Raw genomic sequence first — 23,472 nt, forward strand, 5'->3', positions numbered from 1 at the left:
TTTCCATATCAGACTGGCAGCGGGGCAGGGGGTAGGCGGGCCGAGGCGGAGCGGGGCGAGGCGGAGCGGGGCGGGCCGAGGCGGAGCGGGGCAGGGGATGGGCGGCGACGCAGAAGCTTCGTCTAGCCCCCCCAGCCGTCTTCCTGAACTTCCACAAAATGGCGGCCGGCGGAGACAATGTCTCCGCCGGCCGCCAACCTCTAGCGGCGGCGGCGGCTTCAAAAACGGGAACCGGATTTTTCGGGACATTTCCCGGGACACCACAAATCCGGGAATGAAGTCCAAGTCCCGGGAATGTCCCAGGAAATCCGGGACAGTTGGCAGCTATGTATTTATTTAATTACATTATTACTGTGTCACTTTACAACCTCTGAAAAACAAGTCCAAACAATTAACACCAACATGGAAGAGGTCTTCCTTTACTCCAATTTGCTGTTCTAGTGGTATACCTATCAAGTCTGGCAAACAATAAAATTGTCTCTACTATAAACTACCTATATTTGGCGTATGTATCAATATTTATAATAAAAGCGTTGGACACTCTTCGTGAATTTGTCACACGTCATCCGACAGCATGTACATGACCAGTAAATTGTCAGAAATTGTCTGAATCGCCCTGACTGATTTGTAAATAGAGACAAACTGTATGTAATAGCAGATACACTGCCCTACCCAGAACAGTGCAACTGTTCCATTGCACCACCACATTATTTTCCATTTGCTTAAGAAGTTTCTGCCCTCTAGACTGTAAAACTCTATGCAAATCCAGCGAATAGATACACACCAGGAAGTAAAGGCTAAAAAAAAATCTAGCCAGCCCTAGTTAGATAGCTGAAGTTCCTTCTAGTGACCGGCTCAGGGGAAGCAGCCTGTGTTCTTGCTGCATTCCTATCTCCTATTGTTGTTTAAATCCAGCAAGAATTCTATTTTCTGGACTGCTGTGGGACGTGTACTCATCCACACCTTGGTTTGCTTTATCCTGGCTACTCCCGGCAGCTGAGGGGACTCTGTAAGCAGCAGAAATAGAGTGAGTACCAGTGATTAGCTTTCCTTTCTGCTTTTATATATGTACAGTATCTAGGTGCACCTGTTACAGGAGCTCATAAAAGTCCCAGGCTTTGCCTTGTTGACACGAAACAAGTTTTAATATGAGTTGACGGTGAACCACCAACATCCCATGTGCTGTTCTGTCCTACTGATTTGGATTGTAAGGCTACATTCAGATGAGTGTAAAAATGTTACCGATTTTATTACGCGTGTTTTTTTCTAGCACAAAAGTCTGCATAATGATCAGTAAATACTTGCGTACAATTGTCCTGTTTGTTTTGTTTTGTTCTTTCTAATACCTGCATCTGGCATACATATATGCGTATGTTCTCAGATGCAAATTTTTGGATTTTGTGCTATGAATCTGAACACCGTGCATGTTTACGCACTTGTGTGAATGTCTCCTTTGAAAACAATGCGATTGCATTCAGGTTTAAGAAAAAAAAAAAAAAAGGCTTGTAAATATAAAATTTTTTTACAGCCGTGTAAATGAGGCCTTATAACATTCCTAAGGAAATTGTCTCGTGTCTACTGATCTTTTTGTAATATTCATATTATAGTTAAGCTTAAAGTCAGCATTTAACTAGGATAGGTCTCATCTGGTCAGTATGTGAGCCGGATAAGTCTATGGCAGCCGGAGGAGCCCTTGAAATAATCTTTGGGTCCCAGAGAACCCCTGTTCATAATGACTATATCTACAGTTCATGGTCACAGGTGGTCAAAATACAAGATGACTGTTCCCAGTGGTTTCATTTCTGGGAGGCAGATATTGCTAATTTCTCTTCTAGCAGCTTCTTGAGGAACCCCTGAAAAAACGTTCAGGTCTCAGGAAATGCTTACTAATGGCTAATATATCTACAGCTCATGGTACATTAGCGTGATGGTCACTGGGAAGAATGATCCTTCTATTGGTGGTCATTGGGTAGAAACCTCCCTTACAAGATTATTGTTGTCAGTAGTTAATTATCAAAAGTTGGCCATAAGTGGGTCGAAATTTCGGTCCATCTCTGGCTGTTCATGTTCATGAGAAGGCAATCTAATGATCGACTTCTCGTAAATGGGCTTGTTGGAAAAAAAAAAATTTGATCAGTGGCTGCAGCACTGATCAGTGTATTCTGACAGTGGAGGAGACCCCCCTGTCAGGATTCTATAACACAGTGGGGAAGATTCCTCTAACCACCTTGTGTGGATTGTGTGGATGAGGGAATGTGTTTAGTTTTTTGGCTGATCGAAAAAAAAAACTGACCCATGTATGCCCAGCTTTGGAGGCGAATGTTGCTCAAATATGACCTAGTAACCTGTAGTGTCCACGGAACCCTGGGGTACCACAGAACTCTCATTGAGGAAGGCTGGTCTATGGGGTTTTTAGTTGTGCTACTTGAAGCTATTCCTTACTGTGATGATTACATGGGACAAAACTAATTATATAAATGAACACAACAAGTAGTCGTGTATTAAAAGTATGCAGGATAGATTATGCTTCTGAAAGTGTTTCTTCAGATCTAACTTCCTGCTGTGTGAAATGCAGAATGCAGAAGTAAAGTTGTTTTGCTGGTGCAGTTTTTCATTTCTTTTTATTTCTTTTTTTTTAAAAGTCACTGTGATTTGTTGAAAATCAGGGGTTATTAAACCCTAATACAGTATATAAAAAGTGATTACAACAGCTTACCTTATTACTTATCCTGTATGCTGCTACTTCTTCAAAATCTTGTCTTTTTTCTTAGCTTAGTTAAGCTGGTCCATTAATTGCTGCCCCAGATGCCTGGTTTGTGGGTGGCTCCACTGTCTTCCAGGGATCCATGGAGCCACCCTTAAATGCACTCGATGGGGAAACAGAGAATCCTCTGATACTGCTTGGGTCCATGTGCAAATGTGTATATGCACAGTGGCCTTTGGAGTTATGGGACATGTAATTCCAAGGATGAGTATCAAGGCGACTACTATGCAGTGATCAGTGCACAGGAAGCTCAGGGATGTGGCACACAGAAACCCAGAGGTTGGGGTGATGAAGATATTTTTTGTTAATGTTGCTAAACTACTTTGAAGTAGACAGTTGAAGTAGCTTCTGTTTTAGTGGTCTATACAGATCCTCCAGGAAGCTCTAAGGGCTATGTTATATGAGACTGTTTGGTGCAATACATGTGACCAAAAATAATATACTGACAACATGCATATCTGCCAGTTTATGGATAAAAGCAGTCTTACTCTGGGGAATTGTCTGTTTTCAAGAATTGAAAAGCATCAGTGGTGGCCTGTAATGCAGGGCGCACGGGCGCCGCCCCCCCCATCCATGCGTCCGGCCCCCTAATCTAAATGCGGGGCTCTGGATGCATTGATTCCAATGGGGGTTTCTTTTTTTAAGCACGTGATTAGAGCCAGAGGCTCTAATAGGCTTTAAAAAAGAGTAGGCTCGGGGTGCAGAGCACTGCGCCCTGAGCCCACCCAGTTGTTTAACAATAGCGAATGAATATTTACTATTGTCACACTGATTCTCCTCCCGGCCAATCAGGAAGCAGGTCCTGAGACTCGTTTCCTGATTGGCCAAAAGGAAAAGCGAGCCCATTTGCCTAGGAGGAGGAGGGAGGAGGAGGGGACGGTATGGCGGCGGGCCCCTGCTGCAGAGAGACACGTATGAGCGAGTTTGGGGTGGAGAAAGTTGACTGGCCTGTACAGAGTCCTGACCTCAACCCAATAGATAACCTTTGGGATGAATTAGAGGGGAGACTGTAAGCCAGGCCTTCTCATCCAACATCAAAGCCTGACTTCATAAATGCACTTCTGGAAGAATGGTCAAACATTCCCATAGACACACTCCTAAACCTTGTGGACGGCCTTCCCAGAAGAGTTGAAGCCGTTATAACTGCAAAGGGTGGGCCAACTCAATATTTAACCCTACGGACTGAGACTGGGATGCTATTAAAGTTCATGTGCGTGTAAAGGCAGGCGTCCCAATACTTTTGGTAATTGTGTGTGTATATATTTATCAGAAATGACTGTCAAAATAACAACTGTATTAAATCAACTGAAAACTATACTCGTGACTTGCAACTGTTCAGGAGCTGTTATTTCACCTGTTCTACTGGATTTTTAAATGGTACTGTAATGATATAAAGATAACATTTCTGTGTTGTGTATTTGGTGGTGTCAATGTACCGTATGGCAAAACTACCTAAGGAATTGTTGGTGTTCCTAGCTCTACCCACTCTATTGATTCAAGTAGCCAACAGTTGTGGGAAAAAAATATCTTTACACCATCTCATATTTTAGAAGAAACCCAGTCAGTGAATTTTTTTAGTAAAGTATGTACATTTCCCTGTGTACACTCTCCAGTGGAGTGAGTATCATACCTTTCTTTGAGGATTAGATAGGGCCAGATGTAAATATAGCTGGATTATGTCTACAGTGTATTCATCTTTTGTACCTAGTTGTTCAAAATAAGAACAAAGGACTGCACCCTATTCGTTTGCACTGACTTGTGCTTTGCAGTGCCTGTGCGCTTTACAGGAGAATATAATATGTTAAATAAAGGCTAAATTAAGCTATGATATGGTATATACAGGCTAACTCAAGCTCTAATATGTTATATACTGGTTATATCAGGGTTTGGGCACACAGCATACACACATGTACTCTAATGCCTAGTACACACGGGCGAATGTCGAGAAACATTGTCCGGTTCAATAAAAAAAACATCCGACATTTGGCCCTTGTGTATGCCAGCCGGTCCATTTGGCCGGCTTCTGTCGGACGAGCATGCTGGTAAACCAGCAGCCGACTGGGTCCCGATCAGCGCTCTCAGCCAATGGCAGAGAGCCCTGACCAGAGTGTTCTGGCGAGGGGGCTATACCCCTGTCAGAACACAACAGCTCAGTGGGGAAGATGGCTGTACTAACCTTGAACTGTTAGTACAGTGGCTCCGACTGGATCTGTCTGTTTTTTTCCGTTCAACCCACTGGGCTTTACCAGGCTTAAGGCTTCATTCACGTATACAAAATGCATATACAAGTGTTTTTAACAACAGATCTGAACACAGCTGCATTGTTCTCAGTAAAGCCATTCACGCGTAAACGTGTTGCTTTACGATCCGTAACACAGAATCCTAAAATCCGCATCTAACAACATGCGCTTTACGCGCTTATGGATATGGATACACATTTGTACACATGTAAATTAAGTCTAAACAAAGGGGAAAAATAAATTCTCATAAAAACAGTTATCTACACATATGCATCTTTACGTACTGTAAGTATTTTACTGATCATTACACAGGAAATTTTCTCTTAGAAAACACATGTGTGATAACATCAGTAACATTTTTATTGCCCTGTAAATAAAGCCTGACCTATAAGAATCCTACGTGTGAGCATTTTTTATAAAAGTAACTTTTAGGATATCCCTATTTTCCAAAAATATTCCATACACATCCACTACTCAATGGTTCTGAAATCTACTTTTCACCAAATAACTTCTTACTATGTTTTTCTGTCTCCTTGTGCAATCCTCCATGAGCCCCTAACCCCAACCACTCCCCACTTCTATTTGGAAGGAGCAGTCCACGTTAGTTGTGGTCATATGCACTGCTCTATGTACAGTACATTACAAATCCCATATACCATAGTCCCTGGTCCATCTCAGAAGTGCCCAAGAGAGGATGGTTATGTTCCTACATACAGTGGGACCATGGAGAACGTCACAGCAGGAAAAAAAGGAATTTGGAGGAGGCTGAGAGCAATAGAAGCTACTTTTTTGAGTTAACGATTCCTACTGAACAGAATTTGGAGTTTAGTGTCACTTTAATTACAGTTGGGACAGTGATTGATAACAGCTATTCTAAAGTTTGCAGGCCGATTACAGATCGTTATGGACACTTTGGGGTTGAGTTACTAAAACTGGGGCAGCTGTGTGTGGTAGCCAATCAGCTTCTAACTTCAGCTTATTCAATTAAAGTGACACTAAATATTTTTTTTTAAAATAACAAACATGCCATACTTACCTCCACTGTGCAGCTCGTTTTGCATAGAGTGGCCCCGATCCTCGTCTTCTGGGGTCCCTCGGCGGCTGTCTCGGCTCCTCCCCTCTTCTGATAACCCCCTCTGGGAAGCGCTCTCCAGGGGGGGTTACCTTGCGGGCACGCTCCCGAGTCCTGCATTTGGCATCCATATCCGCCGACTACAGGGCTCGGCCCCACCCCCCCGGCCCTTGCGTCATTGGAGTTGATTGACAGCAGCGCGAGCCAATGGCTGTGCTGCTATCAATTTATCCAATGAAGAGCCAAGAAGACCAAGCAAAGGAAGACTTTCCAACGCTCAGGTAAGTAAAACGAGGGGGGGGGGGGGCTCTGAGGGGCTAGTGATCGTAAGATGTTTTTTCACCTTAATGCATTAAGGTGAAAAAACATAAAACCCCTTTAAGCTTTAACAAAAAAAAAAAAAAACTGGAAGCTGATTGGTTTCTAAGTAGAGCTGCACCACATTTTGTACACTCCAGTTCTAGTAAATCAACCCCATTGTGTGTCCTCTCCTTCCCTCATTATAATGCATAGATTGTTTAGAATAAGCCATGATGTACTATCTGTGCTCTAGTCAGAGGCTATTTTTCCACTGGTGTGCAGTGCTGTTGGCCATCGCAGGGCCCTGCATCTGTGTGTGGTCAGTAAGCGTACTGCCATACATTGACTCATTTCCTGCTACGCACGTCGACTGATGTAATCTCTGGCCACTTATGCTGAAAAGTGGTGTTCATTCAGCCAAACTTCTGACAGGAAAAGTAAAAAGGGTGTGCATGTGTTCAGCATTTCTATATAATAATAATTCCCTGTGTTCCCAGGGCTCAGTGCTGAATCTCTGAAATGGGAGTTTGCCTACTTGAGGTACAAAAGACAGGTTAGGCTGAACAGTAGTCCGTGATTTTCAGCTCATGTGACAGGAAATCTCAAAAGAGTTGCCTTTTTTGAGGGGGGGATTCTTAGAAATGTGGTTTAAAGTGGAACTTTACTTTGTTCTTTAGCAAGGAACATACATTCCACATTAATATTTACGCTACCAAAATTGGTGGGTGCTTTAAGTCGCCTCCAGTATTGCTCCTGTTTCTTCTTGCTGGAGGCTGCCATTTTGCTGAAGCCCAGAGCCCCTTAAACAGAGTAAACCTTTAGGCTGTCAGCAGATTGGCCTGTACAAATTCAGCACAGTGCCGAAAAATAGAGAGCAACTGAGCATGTGCAGAACAGGGTAAGACAGTGTATTACTGGATTAGTATAGGCACTTTAAAAAAAAAAATACATTGCTATACTAGGAAAAGGGGCCAGCCTGAAGTGATCTAGGAGAATTACATTTTCTGACCAAAGTTCCACTTTAATAACAGAGTGGGAACCATGAAAATGAGGGCCCCACTGAAAAAGCAATGAGAGAGAGGCTGGGTGAATGTGAAGTACTACACTGAATTATGTTGGGCTACATACACATGGGTACTTTGTTCATGCAGCATTAAAGGGGTTGTAAACTTTCGTGTTTTTTCACCTTATTGCATCCTATGCATTAAGGTGAAAAAACATCTGGCAGTGACCGTCCCCCCAGCCCCCCCATTTTACTTACCTGAGCCCTGGAACTTGACCCGGTGAGGGCCGCGCCGTCTCTCTGCCCGGGGTTCTCGGCTCTTGATTGGATAGATTGATAGCAGCGCAGCCATTGGCTCCCGCTGCTGTCAATCAAATCCAATGATGCTGGGGGACGGGGCCGAGTCATACATTCGGCGGATATGGACACCAAATGCTGGACTCAGGAGCGTGCCTGCAAGGTAACCCCCTCGGGACAGCACTTCTCCTAGGGGGTTATCTGATGTGGGGAGGAGCCGCGGGAGCCACCGGGGGACCCCAGAAGACATGGTTCGGGGCCACTCTGTGCAGAATGAGCTGCACAGTGGAGGTAAGTATGACATGTTTGTTATTTAAAAAAACAAACCCTTATCACTTTAACAGGCTGCGTATTTTTTGATGCTTTGAATGTCCTGGTGCTGGGTACAGCAGTTTTTTAGACATGATGGGTAAAGGCGGCTGTGCACAGCTTTGCACGGGCTAGTTGTGTAAAGTAGTGCACATGTAATGTTTTGAACACACTTCACCTGTACTTGGGGCATTACGTCTGTGTAAGACATTACTTGGGGCATACTGTAGATGACTACACCTGACTTCACCCATTCATGTGTATGGGCAGCTGTATGCAGCACCCAGAAATCCGGGCCACCAAAATATGCAGCTTGTTTACGCAACATGGACAAATGCGCCAATGTGCTTGTAGCCTAACATGATTTGTGCATTTTTCAATCCCATTCAAGTCTGTGTGGCCAAAAATGATTGACTCACAAAGCTTGTGTACTTTTTCTAACAACAGGCATTCAACTACAAATGACAGAGCAATTCAGATGTGAACAAGCAGAATTTAAAACAATGGTATTTTTCATGTTGAGCATTGTTGCACCAAGGCACACAAAGTGCCTCCAGCCACAATCACCACAGGCGGTCGCTGACCTTAAGAACAGGCACAAAGAGCTGTGCAGCTGTCAATCTCAGCAGCAGGAATCAGTAGATTCCTGCAGCTGGAATTCACAGAGCGGCAAAATGGCCGTGCAAATGGTGCTTTAGGCAAATGCACGATGAATCTCTCAGATGTGACGGAGGGCTAAGATGACTGCGGGGATAATTTGATGACACCTGTTTGGAAGGTGCCCGAGCACACATAACTAGAGCTGAAATCACCCTTTTGTTCAATAATTGTAATATTCAACAGCACTGGACAAAATGACACTAAACTCTTGTTAAAAAAAAAAAAGAAGGTTTTATTCTAGTATGTATTCCTAAAATGATTGAAATTCTTTTTTTTCTCGGATTACAAAATGTTATATTTACCTGCCCCGATCTCCTCTTCTGGTGTCCCTTGCCAGCGCTCATGGCTCCTCCCCTTTCCCGAGTGCCCACCATAGCAAGCTGCTTGTTATGGGGGTATTAATGCAGGCTCGCTCCCAAGCTGGGTCTGTCTGTCCATTGACACACAGAGCACAGCTTGGCCCGCCCCCACTCCCTCCTCACTGGCTGTGATTGAGCCAATAGCACCCGCTGCTGTCTCTGACCAGTGAGGAGTGAGAGAGCCAAGAAAGCCACTGCTCTCCTGTACATCGCTGGATTGAGATCAGGCTCAGGTAAGTATAAGAGGGGCTGGGGGGGGGGGGGGAGCTGCACTCAGAAGTTTTTTTACCTTAATGCAGAGAAGGTAAAAAAAATCTTCAGCCCTTAGAACCATTTTAAAAATACCTTCTATTGCTCTCAGCCTCTTCCAGATCTCCAAAATCTATTTTTTTTTTTGCTGCCGCTGTGAACTGACTTTCTGTTAGAAGGAGAGCTAGTAGCTACATTTGTTCTCCATGGTCCCACTGTATGTAAAAATGGTACCTGCCCCCCGGCGATTGCTCCTGAGATGCGATAATGACGATGGACTATGTCATTTCTAATGTGCATAGAGCAGTGCGCATGGATGCAACTAACATGCACTGCTTGTTGAAAACAAATGTAAGGGAGGGGAAAAAGGATAAGGTTGAGAAGTTCATGGAGGTTGTTACAAGGAGCCAGGATAACACAGTAAGAAATTATTTCATTTAATATAGATTATGGGGCCATGAAGTAGTGGATGTGTATGGATTAATTTTGGAGAATAAGGCTCGATTAGGGTAACTGATAGCAGTAAAAAAGTTTCAAGAGAATCCAAGGGAGATTGTACAATCAGATTGTAATGTGTGCATGCTGATCAGCTATAATTTTAATGCATAAATAGTTTCATTGAGCATGTGGAAGCATTTTAACCACTTGCCAACCAGACGCCGTCATTTTACTGGGGCAGGTCGGCACGATCCCGCGAGCTGTTGTAGCTTCACGTCGGCTTGTGGGATCGGGATAGCAGGCGTGCGCGCCCCCAAAAGAAAGCTCTATCTATTTGTGGGAAAAAAAGGACAGCAATTTTGTTTGGGAGCAGCGTCGCACAACCCCACAATTGTCAGTTAAAGCGACGCAGTGCCGAATCACAAAAAATGGCCCGATCATTCAGCAGCCAAGTCTTCCCGGGCTGAAGTGGTTAAGGAACCTTCTAACATAATGAAGAAATATGTAGATCTTGTTGCAAATCTCTAACAATAATAGCTTCTAAAAGTAGATAATACGGCGTTTATATACTTTAGTGGATTTACAGTTGCATGCATTAATACAAATCAAGATTTGCATCAGACTACATAAGTTTAGATCAGTTAACATATTTCCTACCCAGCAATCTGATATGCGACATGCACAGATTATTTGCTTCCGTGTGCAAAGAGGACAAATATATTGCACATAGCATAATGTCATAATGTTGTTAGCCATGTAAATCACACTATTTCTAAACATCCTACACACACTACATTAATACACATATGTACTGCTTGTGGGAAAGGAGCCTTTAGGGGTTTAGTGTGCCTAGACCATGTGAGATGTAGCAGGACTTTTCTCTCTGAATAATTGAACAGCTAACCTATGCAAGGGCCGCTGATAAGGCAGTACAGCCAGCCCTCCTGTACTGGGCCCGTGCCCCATCATTTGGAAAGGGGGACCCATGCACCTGCCAAGCAGGAGAGTCGGCTATACTGTTTTATTCCAGACACTTGTGAGTTTTGTGGATCCCCCTGCAGCACTGATGGCTTCAACTCCTCTTTGTCCCTATGACTGCGCTGCAGGAGGATCGGTTTGGAGAGGAATGAAGCTGGCAGCGCTGCGGGGGAAAGGGGCACACGGGGGGCCTGGACAGCAGATGGAAAGGGCACATTTGCTAGAACCAATCCCCCTGCAGTGCAGCCAGAGGGAGAAAGAGGAGGAGAAGCTGGCAGCGCTGCAGGGGGAGGCAGAAGAGGATCAATGACTGCAGTAAGACAATACAGCCAGCCCTCCTGCTTCAGCAGGTGCATGGGCCCCCCTTTTGAATTGATGGGCCCCAGGCCCAGTACAGGAGGGCTGGCTGTACTGCCTTATCAGCAGTCCTGGCTGTGAACATTAGGAGGAGTTTCCATCCCCCTGTTTGATTTTTAAATTTTAGGGAATGCGGTAGGAGGAACTGGAATGCGCAAAGGTGAGCAGGAATACCCAACACATCCAGGAGGACAGGGACAGAGTAGGGTGTTATGGCAGGGGAATCACCCTGTGGGAACATCCAAGTTAGAAGCCAGAGCCTGGTTGACCCCACCAGGCTTTACCTCTAGCTAAAATTTCGCTTTTGGGTGAACTAACCCTTTAAACCAACTTCCATATATAACAACTTGCGGGACTGCGCAGATGAGAAAATATTATTTGCTTTCATATATTCAGCTTACATTTTAGATCAGTTTGAGACACTTGTAAGTTCTATCACCAGTGCTTCTGACTTCCTTCTGAGCTGCATTTGACCTTTTAGGGTTAGTCTCCCATTATTGGTGTCAGTGGGAGGAATAGTGCCCCACCATTGGAGTTAGTGGAAAGAATAGTGCCCCATCACCAATGTCAGTGGGAGTTAGAGTGCCCTATCATTGGTGTCAATGGGTAGAAAAGTGCCCCATTGCTGGTGTCAGTGGAAGGAACAGTGCCCAATCATTGGTGTTACTGGAAGAAATAGTGCCCTATAATTGGTGTCATTGGGAGGAATTGTACCCCATTGTTGGTGTCAGTGGAAAGAATAGGGCCCCATCATCTTTGTTTCTGGGAGAAACAGTGTTCCATTGTTTATATCAGTGGGAAGAATTATGCCCCACTGTTGGTGTCAGTGAAAGGAATAGTGCGCCATTGTTGGTGCCAATTGGAAGCATAGTGTTATGTATCAGTGGGAGGAATAGTGCCCCCACTATTAGTGTATGATAAAAGCAAGCCAAGGCCTGGATTCGGCCCACAGGCCACAGTCTGGAGACCAGTGGTTTAGGTGAACTGTATTCTAATATGTAGTCTTTGCAAACGTAAGGATCTGATCACAGTGAATCAAAAAAAAAACATCAAATGACCCTCTGGTCACCTTTCATTCAGATCCCTCATTCTGTGCATGTTGTATGTTCTTCCCATTTCTGCTTAAAATTTGGTACCAGGACAAGTGATTAGACATTTGGATAACCGTATGGGAAATCCCCTGTTTAATTATTAATGGGTAACTCCACTTTCATGGAAAAAAAATAGCAAATAAAAAAATAATATAGCATATACAATTGTGACACAAGTCATATTGTAATTTAATGTTATTAAAAAAATGACCTTTCCATTTTAATCTGCAGCGCCTTCATTTTCTGTAAAATTCAATGCAATATGGCTACCTGGAGGCATTCTGTACACAGATGGTGTATTAATGTGTGGTGGTGTATGCACCCCCAGATATGTCATTTCCTGCTTGTAAGATTGACTCACTGATTCACTATAGTCAGATTTTGAGCATCCCTTGCAACAAAAATGTAATTTGTGGTGAGATATTCCCAAAGTGAAATCACATCTACAGGAATGCAGACCCTGCCACTCTCCTCATTAGAACTCCGCATGTGCAGAATTTGATTTATAATTATAAAGTCACTCCAATACAGATTCATTTTGCACATGGTCACAGATAAACAATCAGCTATTTATTCAGAGTAACAAAGCTTGTTAAAATCCTTGCATGTACATACAGCAGATCACCCAGAGGGAAATCTTTTTTTCTCAACAAAAGTGGAGTTACTCTTTGGTGTCCTTTTATGAAAGTGCGGTAAAATACCGCTTTTCAGTTCTCAGGCATTCTCAGAGGAGATCGCTCTCCTCTGAGTGCCTGTTTATGAAAGTGTGTAGATCGCTTCTCATGTTGAGTTGAGGAGCGATCTACAAACGCCGGGAACTCCTGAGAACGGCTCTTCTCACTGTAATCTCGTGTGATATAGCGGGATTACAGTATGAGGAAGTGTAAAATACAAAAGTGTAACACGAATCAGCACACATTATTCCCCAACATATTAATAAAATAATAAAGATAAATTCCCCCTACACAATATACATTAACCTAATTATAAAAAAAACATTGTTTTTATCAATATTTAAAGATCATACATGTTCCTATTTAAATGTGAATGGTGTATAGTAAATGAATGTAATGCACATATGTAATGCAGCTATACACCATTCATATAAATGCAAAATACATTTATAATCATTAAAAAAATAATTTTAATAAAGTATACAAGTATAAATATTTATTAATAAATTAAAATAAAATATATTTCATTATAGATAAACATAAAAATTGATAAACTGGTGCGATGCGAGAACACTGCGAATCCACTGCGGGTTCCCGCATCGCACCGACTCGCATGTCAGTTCACACTGCCATATGCGAATCGCTGGGGAGTGTCAATACATTGTTAAGGACACCCCCAGATCAGCTTGCATATCGCACTGCGAACTGACAGTTCGGACATGAATCGGATCGCATATGTGTGAACACACATGCGATCCGATTCTGGTCCGAACAGAAAAAAGGGTCCTGTGCGTGTTTGCACCGAATGCGGTGCGATATCAGCCATACTATCTGTACAGCTGATATCGCACCGCACAGACATCGCATGTAATGTGAATGGCAGTGTGCTGCAAATAACATGCGATGCCTGTGCGATGTCCGGCATCGCACAAGTGTGAACTGGGCCTAAAAGTTAACACCCCCAAATCAGTTCGCATATCGCAGTGCGATCTGCAAACTCGGACAGTAATCGAATCGCATGGGTGTGAACACCCATGCAATCCGATTCTGCTGTGGACCAAAAAAAGGGTCCTGTAAGAGTTTGGTCCGAGGGCAATGCAAATTTAGCAATACTATCTGTATGGCTGAAATCGCATCGCACAGAGATCGGATGTGATTTTGCACTGCGGTGCGAATCACATCCGATCTCGGACACCGCAGCAGTGGGAACTGGCCCTAAATCATATTGCATTTGCACCAAAATGGTACAGGACCCTTTATTTGGTCCGCACTGGAATCGGATCGCATGGGTGTGAACACCCATGCGATCCGATTCCTGCACCATTACATAGTTCGCACTGCGATCTGTGAAATGATCTGAGGGTGTCATTAACTTTACATTGACACCCGCAGTGGTGCGCAGATGTCAATGTAGGTGCGATGTGAAAACCCGCACAGGAATCACGCTGGTTCACGCATCGCACAAGTGTGAACCCAGCCAGAGACGTGAACATCTAAAAAAAAAAAATATATATATATATATCTATATATATATAGATATATATATATATATATGTATCTATATATAGCTATATATATAGATATATATATATATATATATATAGATGTATATATATAGATATATATTATATATATATATATATATGTGTATGTATATATATATATATATATATATATATATATATATACACATACATATATATATATATATATATATATATATATATATATATATATACACTATAAATTCCTATCCTGCTGGTTTTGGGGTGTGTAATGGTGGGGAAGATGTGCTCTGACTGTTTGGTGAAAGAAAGAAGTCAAAAGACTTCTTTCTTTCTCCAGAATATCAGCCAGTTTCAGGCTTCTCACTCTGATTCTCCACTTCTGAAATGGTGAATCAGAAAGTGAGAATTCTGTCACAGATCGCCAGTGAGGTGTGGAGATCGCACCTTCATAAACTGGCCGTTTCTGTGAATTCTCACTGTGCTGAGATAATCAGCGGAGAACATGTTCTCCGCTGATTATCTCAGTTTCATAAACTGGTAAAGCGCTGAGATCAGCGGTGAGACTCGGGATCGCCGCAGATCTCAGTTTCATAAAAGGACATCTTTAAGCTGTACACAGAGTAAATGCTTCTTTGTATTGCCACATTCACCTATGGCCCTTCTATATTATCAGCTACAAAGTTTCAGTGTGTTGCACTGCTTTCTGTTCCTGCATGTTGCTGTTCAATCTAAAAAGGGAAGTTCTTCTTTCAGGGTTTATATGCTTTGGAGGCTTAATATGAACCCGTACTCCATTTTAGTCCTGCCTAACAGTGAATACTACAAAATGCTTGCTATTACCTTTAGTAGCCAGAAGAGCCTCTTCTGTGCCCCTCTCTGATTTGGTTTCTCTATGCTACTGGGATTTGAGTTTCTCTAAATCAAGCAACCCTTATTTAGGTTGTTCCAGGTCATGTTTTTGATCCTTATCACCAACAAGCCTAATTGTTTTGTGCCTGTATTCATTAATTTTACAAGTTGTGCTTTGAAATACTGTTGTAGTAGTTTGGTAGACCTAGAATTATTCAGATTCATCTTGAAAATCATTTTTTTTCTAACCTTCCCTGTTTTTTTGTGCTCTTGTTCCTAATGTTATTTTTATGTTTATATCCTAAACATTTACACAACCCGTGGTATAAACTGATTCTTTTTAAATATTTCATTTTATTACGTTTTTATAAAGTTTACACTCGGAAGGCACATGCCTGGAACAACGTGCTCTCGTGTATCATTGCGTTAATATAACAAAAATATGCCAATCCTACAGAACAGTTCTTCTAAACTAAAAAATACATTCACTATAAACATGAATTACCACCCGTTCATCAAAAGCATCTATAGTGTGCTAACCAGTGTTTCCTGTGGGCAAGAAAGCTGCCCAAGAGAAATGAGGAAGAACGAAAGGAAAGAGAAAAAAAAGACCAAACACTTCTGAGGAGTTTTGTTTTAGTGTGCAAATACAGTCCCTCCAAGCCACCTGTTCGAGATAAGACTCAAGTTTCTAGGTAAATTCTATTCATATAAAGGATCTCATGATGTCAGAGCTTGAGAACTCAATCCAAGGAGACCATACAGCCATATAGTTTGAAAAACATTCCTATATACAGTATCCAATGTCTAGGTATAAGAATTTGCGCTGCGGCAAAGAGGAAAGGAAGCAGCCCCTTTTAGCTGCCCCAGAGTGCCCGGATAGATGGAAAGTAAAGCTACTTCCAGGGACTTCTGATAGGGTGTATCAGTCACAGTCACATTAGTGCAAATTTGAAACACAGACTCCCAAAATGGTTTAATCCGGGGATAGGTCCACCATATGTGGATCATTGTGCTTACTTCTTTCCCGCAGCGCCACCACTTTTCAGGATAAATCGAAGATATTCTATGCAGCCTCACAGGATATCTATGGTATAGGTATAAACTGATTCTGCTCCTTCCTAATTCTTCCCGCTGTCCTATGTCACATGCATCATTCTCATAGTTCTGGAGTGCCTAAAGCCTGCTGTCCACCTGAACATTAAGTGTTATGCCCCGTACACACGAACAGACATTCCGACAACAAAACCGTGGATTTTTTTCCAAAGGATGTTGGCTCAAACTTGTCTTGCATACACGCGGTCACACAAATGTTGTTGGAAATTCCGAACATCAAGAACGCGTTGACGTACAAGACGTACGACGAGCAGAGCAAAATGAAGTTCAATAGCCAGTCCGGCTCTTCTGCTTGATTCCGAGCATGCGTGGACATTTGTGCATCGGACTCGTGTATACACGCTAGGAATTTCCAACAACAAGTTTTGTTGTCGGAAAATTTGAGAACCTGCTCTCAAACATTTGTTGGCGGAAAGTCCGACAGCAAATGTTCTATAGAGCATACACACGGTCGGACTTTCCGACAACAAGCTCACATCCAACATTTGTTGCCGGAAAGTCCGATTGTGTGTACGGGCATTAGAGTTCTAAAGCTTCCCAAAGTCTAAATGACTGTTTCAATTCTATACTAAGCCTAAACTGTCATCCCTTCACTTTAACATCCTGCAATGAGAGTTTTCAGGTACAGCTGAGTTGAAATTTAGTTTTTTGTAGTTCCCTTTGTGTGAACATAATGTCAGCTCAAGCATAGGAAGTTAAAGGATCAGAATTCCTCCTATGGCATGCTCCTCTAACTTATGCTGTTAATAACTATGGGTAGTAAGTCACTAAAAGGCATCTGGGCAAGGCCAATTTTTGGATATTGGATGCAGTTGAAGAGTAGCACTTGCAATGCTTGAAATTTCTCATGGTTCATAATATGCAAATGTGGTCACACTGCAAAACATGCTTTCGCTTCCTGCCCAGTGTCTAGAGGAAATGGGATAAGTTTACTGCATGTCTCAGTGTTGGTCAAGAGAGTGTTCCCTGTCTATTTGGACATTAAAGGTAATGGGGTTCTAGAATGCCTCAAAGGGAAGCCCTGTCTTTTGGTTTCCGGGTAATGCCCTTTTAGGCCCTTGAGTTTAGCCTATATCTAGTCCGGTGGATGGAGGCACAAGAATTTGGTCCATGGAGAGAGGTCCCTGTTAACTGGGTTAGAAACAAGGACTGTGTCATTTCTTGTGAGTACCACTTAGAGGCAAAAGCTAGGGACACCTGGGAACATAGGCCAGAAGCAACCACAATTAAAGAGACTACGTGAACAATGGAATACTCTAGATTACCAAAAGAGAAGCAAAATTGTTTGCTTTATTACAACACTCTAAGGGCCCTTTCACACTGGGGCGGGGGCGGCGTCGGCGGTAAAGCGCCGCTATTATAAGCGGCGCTTTACCGTCAGTATTTGGCCGCTAGCGGCCGAGAAAGGGTTAAGAACCTCTGCAGAGGCGCTTTGCCGGCGGTATAGCCGTGCTGTCCCATTGATTTCAATGGGCAGGAGCGGTGAAGGAGCGGTATACACTCCGCTCCTTCACCGCTCCGAAGATGCTGCGAGCAGGACTTTTTTTCCCGTCCTGCTAGCGCACCATTCCAGTGTGAAAGCCCTAATCAAAGCAGCGGCACTTTCGGGTCGGTTTGCAGGAGCTATTAAAGAGAACCAAAATCTCAGAGGGCCCTTTTATTTACACAGTCTTCACAAATGAAATGTGTGTTCTTGTATATAGGCTTATGCACTGCGCTAAATCACAGCCAGCCATGCCTGCCAAGGAGTCCAGAACTTTTTGACTGGTAGAGAAGCCCTAAGCCCGCAGACCGAGAGCACTGCAAAGCAGTCATTTAAAGTGGTTGTAAACCTCAGACATGAAATATGAACACAGCATATCTCTCTATAATGTGTACTTGTCTCAATCCAGAGGACTAAGTATCATTTCTGTCTGTTGCTTCATTCCTCTGCTATCAGCATCAGTAATTTATGATGAGTTTTCTAGACACCAAGAGAAAAATGGTGACAGGGGAGGGCACAGTGTGTGATTGACAACCTCAGCTCTGTTCCTGTGTGCTGTATGAAGGTAAGTGTGTCCCTTCCCTCCGATCAGCTCTCAGAGCTCCCCTCACTTATGTCCACCCCCTGGGTTTCAGAGCTTAGAGATCCTGTGTAAATTCTGCACTCTGAATGGATGCAGGGGCAAGACGGCTGTAGATAGACAGGTACAACTTATGTAGGAGGATTTGTTTCATCTCTGTGTATCACCTGAGGCCAGTCACTTCACTGGGTATATTTAAGGGTTTACAACCACCAAAAGAGGCATACATTTCAAAATGTCATTGTTAACACTTTGCTTATCATTTTTTGGCATAGGTCACCTGTGTTTGTACAGTACCTACACACAGTTTATAATGTCTATTCAGTTTAACATATTTTGTTGGCAGCAGGTGTTCTATCCATCTCTGCTTTAACTGATTATTATGCCAATAAAATTATTAGTCTGGGCCCTTTCAGAACCCCTCTGCTTACCTTAATGTATGGAAAAATATAGTACTGGTCTCTGGGGTCAGTAAAGTTATGATGCCACATTTATGTGGGAAGCACATTTCCAAATTTATAACAGGTTTGCTTTAAATATGCAAAGCAGAGCTCTATTTGAAAATAAGTATGGACCAAAGATATGCAATAATATTGTATTGTGCTAAACTGATAAAAGCTAAACTCATGCTGGTTTCTTCAGTTCATTGTCTGTCATCGCTGCTTATTACTATTATTAAAGAGGAGCTCACGTCCTTTCTGTGTTTAGTAAAAGTCAGCAGCTAAAAAAAGTGTAGCTGCTGATTTTTAATAAACAGCCACTCACCTGTCCCATGATCCAGCGATGTGGTCACCTAAACCTTCGCTTCTCTCTCTATCCTCTCCCCGGCATCGGCATTTCAACTGTGGGCACCTGGCTGTGATGGTCTGCGGCTTCACAGCCGGGTGCGCACTGCGCAAGCGCGAGCAGTGCTGCGCTTGCTGAATGGTTCGGCAGTCTTCTGGTACCTGTGACGTGCCCCAGAAGACTGCAGGGAGGGAGGAAGAGAGTAGAACTTCCGCTTGGATTGCCTAGGCGATCCTGAGCGGAAGTGGGAGCGGGTACCTGTCAAAACTAGGAGTGCTTAAAGCGCAACTTCCCCTTTTTGGTGGAGCTTCGCTTTAAATGAACCCTATAATGTAATCAAGAAGCAAGTCCTCTAATATTATTTGTTATTACACCCATTGGCATTAGTGACAGTTACCTTTTAAGAAATGTACCTACTGCAATAGCGGGAAAGTACATGCAATGTTGGCAACAGTTAAACATAGGAATTTCCCTGAGCTACCTTTGCCCGGATAATCCATGAACTTACAATACAAGACTGACTGAAATAGGAGCTTCTGTTACTGATTCAATGCTGCATACAATATTTCAGCTAACAATTTAATTCATAAGTGCTGATGAAATACATTAAATGATTTACGCCAAAGATTTTCTACTATTTAAAAAAGGGTAAATGTATACTATACTCTATGACAGCTATAGGGTATGATCCACTATTAAAATAGAAGGCAAAACTTTTTTTTTTGTTTTGGACCGAGTGGAGAGGGAGTAGGACATCCTCCCTATTTATCCTGGTTACCTTTCTCATTGAAAGTTAAAGTAAAAGAAAAGCCCAAATTTTGGCTTGTCAACAAATCACTAATAGGGGCAATCCTCCAATGGGGACATCAATGCTGGTGAATATGGTGACAGCCAGGGATTCCCTCACTTTGGAGGGATTTCTTCTCACTTCTTAGTTTGGCAATGGGACAGGAAGTGGAAAAAAAGCTTGCCAATGGATCACAGATGGCAAATAATAAAAACAAAACAAATCTTACTCTAGCCTTTGGTTCTAAAGCTGGACTTTTATTATGCAACTCTCTATTTATTAATACATGATTAAATTTTTCTATTGAAATGTAACTAGTGTAAGTAGTAGAATTTGCCTTCTCATCAGCAATTACCTGTACAGCAGTAATTAGGCTGGAAGGGGGACCACTGAGAGCAAATAATAGGAGATCCATGTCAATGTGCTGGTAAGGAGAATGCTAACATGAGGAAAGTAAAGAGTGAGCAGAGAGATAGCCTCATGACTTGGCTGCTGAGTTCAGAAAATCACAGCGCAATGCATGAAAGAGACGTGCAGCTTTACTTCTACTTGTATGCTCAGCAAAGGCACCAGCATGGACATTTCATTGGTTTTATCAGGCCATATTTAATTGGCCTCAACCTCCACAACATCTTCAAAATACGTCCCTTTCTAACCAATGACACCACCAAGCTCCTGATTCACTCCCTGGTCATCTCTCACCTCGACTACTGCAAATCCCTTCTCATTGGCTTACCTTTGAATAGGTTCGCCCCCTCTTCAGTGCATCATGAATGCTGCTACCAGACTCATCCACCCTACAAACCGCTCAGGGTCTCCTACCCCTCTCTGCCAATCCCTCCATTGGCTGCCACCTATCTAACAAATTAAATTCAAAATACTAACAATACCTTACAAAGCCATCCACAACTCTGCCCCCAGCTACATCACTAACCTAGTCTCAAAATACCAACCCAATCGTCCTCTCAAGATCTCCTGCTCTCTAGCCCCCCCCGTCATCTCCTCCCATACTCGCCTCCAGGACTGACTTCTCCTGAGCCCTCTCCCATCCTTTGGAATTCCCTACCCCAATCTGTCCGACTATCTCCAACTCTATCCACTTTCAGGTGATCCCTGAAAATGTTTCTCTTCAGAGAAGCCTACCCTGCCTCCACCTAACAACTGTACTTTCATTTTCTTCATTAGCTCATGGCTCACAGTCATTACCTTTTGTATCACTTGACCCTCCCTTTTAGATTGTAAGCTCTAATGAGCAGGGTCCTCTTATTCCTCCTTTATTGAATTGTATTGTAACTGTACTGTCTGTCCTAACATTGTAAAGCGCTGCGCAAACTGTTGGTGCTATATAAATCCTGTATTATAATAATAATTTAAATTTGTCAACAATATTATAAAATAATCAAAATGCCATTTATGAAGAAAGCTGAGAATTTTGACTGCAAAATGTTGGGACAGCAAGAAACAAGTATTACGGCTTGGAAAACAGCCCTTTAGCCTGGTTCAAACTAGTGTGATTTTAGATGCAACTTGAGTCGCACTGAATCACATGACAAGGGAAATCACATTGTTTTCAATGGTGCCTGTTCACATAAATGCGACTCAGTAAGGAGGAATTTTGAAAAAGGTTCCTGTACTACTTTGCTGCAATTCCAGTGCAATTTTGGCATCATAGAATATACAAATCTTATCAAAGTTGCATCCAAGTAGCACTACATAATCGCAAGTCAGATCAAAATCATGGCAGCAGTGTGAACCTAGCCTTACTGGCTCCTGCTTCTGTAAACAATGGATGAAGAATATTGTGAAAATGGGCATTAGCACAGTATACTATGTGCACCTAAAATCTCCTGGTGGCCCACTTATTTTGCCGGCAGTTTGTATATAGGAATATCTCCATTCACTTGTTTCTGGCTCTCAGTGATTCCGTGGGACAGCTCTCTAGGCACCATGTCTAATATGCTTGATGGCCCCTTTCCACTGAATTTTCTTGGTGAATTTTTTCCTGGTAGGTCGCCAGGTCTTTCCTTAAGACCCATTTCACACTGAGGCGATTTACAGGCGCTCTAGCTCTAAAAATAGCGCCTGTAGGACGGTAAAAAAATCTTGTAAGCAGCATCTTTGAGGTGCTTTAGGAGCGCTGTATACACCGCTCCCAAAGCGCCCCTGCCCATTGAAATCAATGGGCAGCTCCGCCAAAGCTCCGGCAAAGTGCCGCTGCAATGGTGCTCTGCGGGCGCTTGTAACCCTTTTTCAACCGCTAGCGGGGGATAAAAAGCGCCCCGCTAGCGGACGAAAAGTTCTGCTAAAATGACGGTAAAGCGCCGCTAAAAGTAGCGCCGCTTTACTGCCGACACCCGGGGTGGCTCAGTGTGAAAGTGCCCTAAACCTTTCCAATTGCACAACCTTGGGACCGGCATGTAGAATATAAGGAAAAGGGGGATAGGGGTTTCAGAGCTCCCCTTTTCCTCATGGGAGTACAGCAGCAGGAGTTTCAAGTCTCCCCTCATGTCAGGGGCTCGTGGCTTTGGAGGAGACTTGTGACTGCTGAAGAGAGGAGCCTTGAAAATGAATAGAAGGTTCTGGAACCCCTTGGGATCCCTATATAAGGGGGTGCGGATAGGGTCCGATGCCAGTCACAGGTGGATGGTATAGCTGCAGGAGCTCAGGCAAAAGAGCTTCCCCTCTGAGCCCGCAGCATAATACCTCCTAAGGCGGCATGAAGGCCCTGCTTTGGCAGCTTCTGGAGTGGGCCGAGGCTGAAGGCGGCAAGGGCTGGATCCGAAGATGCCTTTCCCTACCTGTGGGTTAAGAGGCTCCAGAGGATGCTGGCGGGGGTCCCTTCGCGGATAGAGTTGCGGCCGTAGAAGGCGAAGAAGATGCGGGCAGCACGGTGGAGGAGAGACGCTAGAATTCCTGGTTCCAGGTCGGCGCAAAGGAACTGCTGGAGGAGTAGCTGTTGAGGTCGCAAGGTGGGATGCAAGAAGGAGGAGCCAGAAGAGGCCGTACAGTCCACCGGCTCCCTCCAGGAGAAGGGGAGATAGTAAAGACGCGGCTGTCTCCGCCTGCCAGAACAGCTACGTCACCCGAGAGAGGGCTGAGCCTGGTTAGAGCCGGCTCCGACCGGCGGCTCGGATTGGTCGATCGTCCTTTAGACAACCTGGAACGCCGGCGCAGCTGTCAGAAGTGCCCGGAGTAGCTGTGGGTTTTAACCCAGGCTTGGGCACAGCAATGTAGTCAATACCCTCACTCTCAGCTGCTGCAGAGCAGGGCCCTACGACATCCAGTGTGCGTAATGCCAGCGTTGCTGGTGAGTCTGATCAAATTAGCCTTTTATCTTCTTTGCCTTCTACTCATTTGCAATTGGTTTTTAATCTATCTGCAGCTTCACCTCAAAGACCAATGGTGTCGGGCAAAGATGCGGCAGCTTCTGTATGGGCAGGTAACTCGGGGGTCACTGGACTTGGACAGATTGCTAATACAACTATGTTTGATTCTCCCCCAGCTCAGGTTCCGTCTCAGAGCAATTCTTCATTGAACAAGGTGCCTGAGAGCTGTGGGAAATAGTCTATGCC

The 23,472-nt window shown here is 43.6% G+C and overlaps 1 protein-coding gene across 2 annotated transcripts in view; it reads left to right on the plus strand.

Moving 5' to 3' along the window:
• Positions 1 to 750: 750 nt before the first annotated feature.
• Positions 751 to 23,472, plus strand: part of LYN (LYN proto-oncogene, Src family tyrosine kinase) — a 123,173-nt gene continuing 100,451 nt past the window's right edge. Inside the window, exon 1 of one of the 2 annotated variants that reach the window (XM_073631642.1) lies at positions 751 to 1,027. The gene's annotated coding sequence lies outside the window, so the exon portion shown is untranslated. The remainder of the gene's footprint in view (positions 1,028 to 23,472) is intronic. The other variant, XM_073631640.1, reaches the window with a different exon arrangement.

This window comes from Aquarana catesbeiana, linkage group LG05, assembly GCF_042186555.1.
Source record: "Aquarana catesbeiana isolate 2022-GZ linkage group LG05, ASM4218655v1, whole genome shotgun sequence".
NCBI classification, from domain to species: domain Eukaryota; kingdom Metazoa; phylum Chordata; class Amphibia; order Anura; family Ranidae; genus Aquarana; species Aquarana catesbeiana.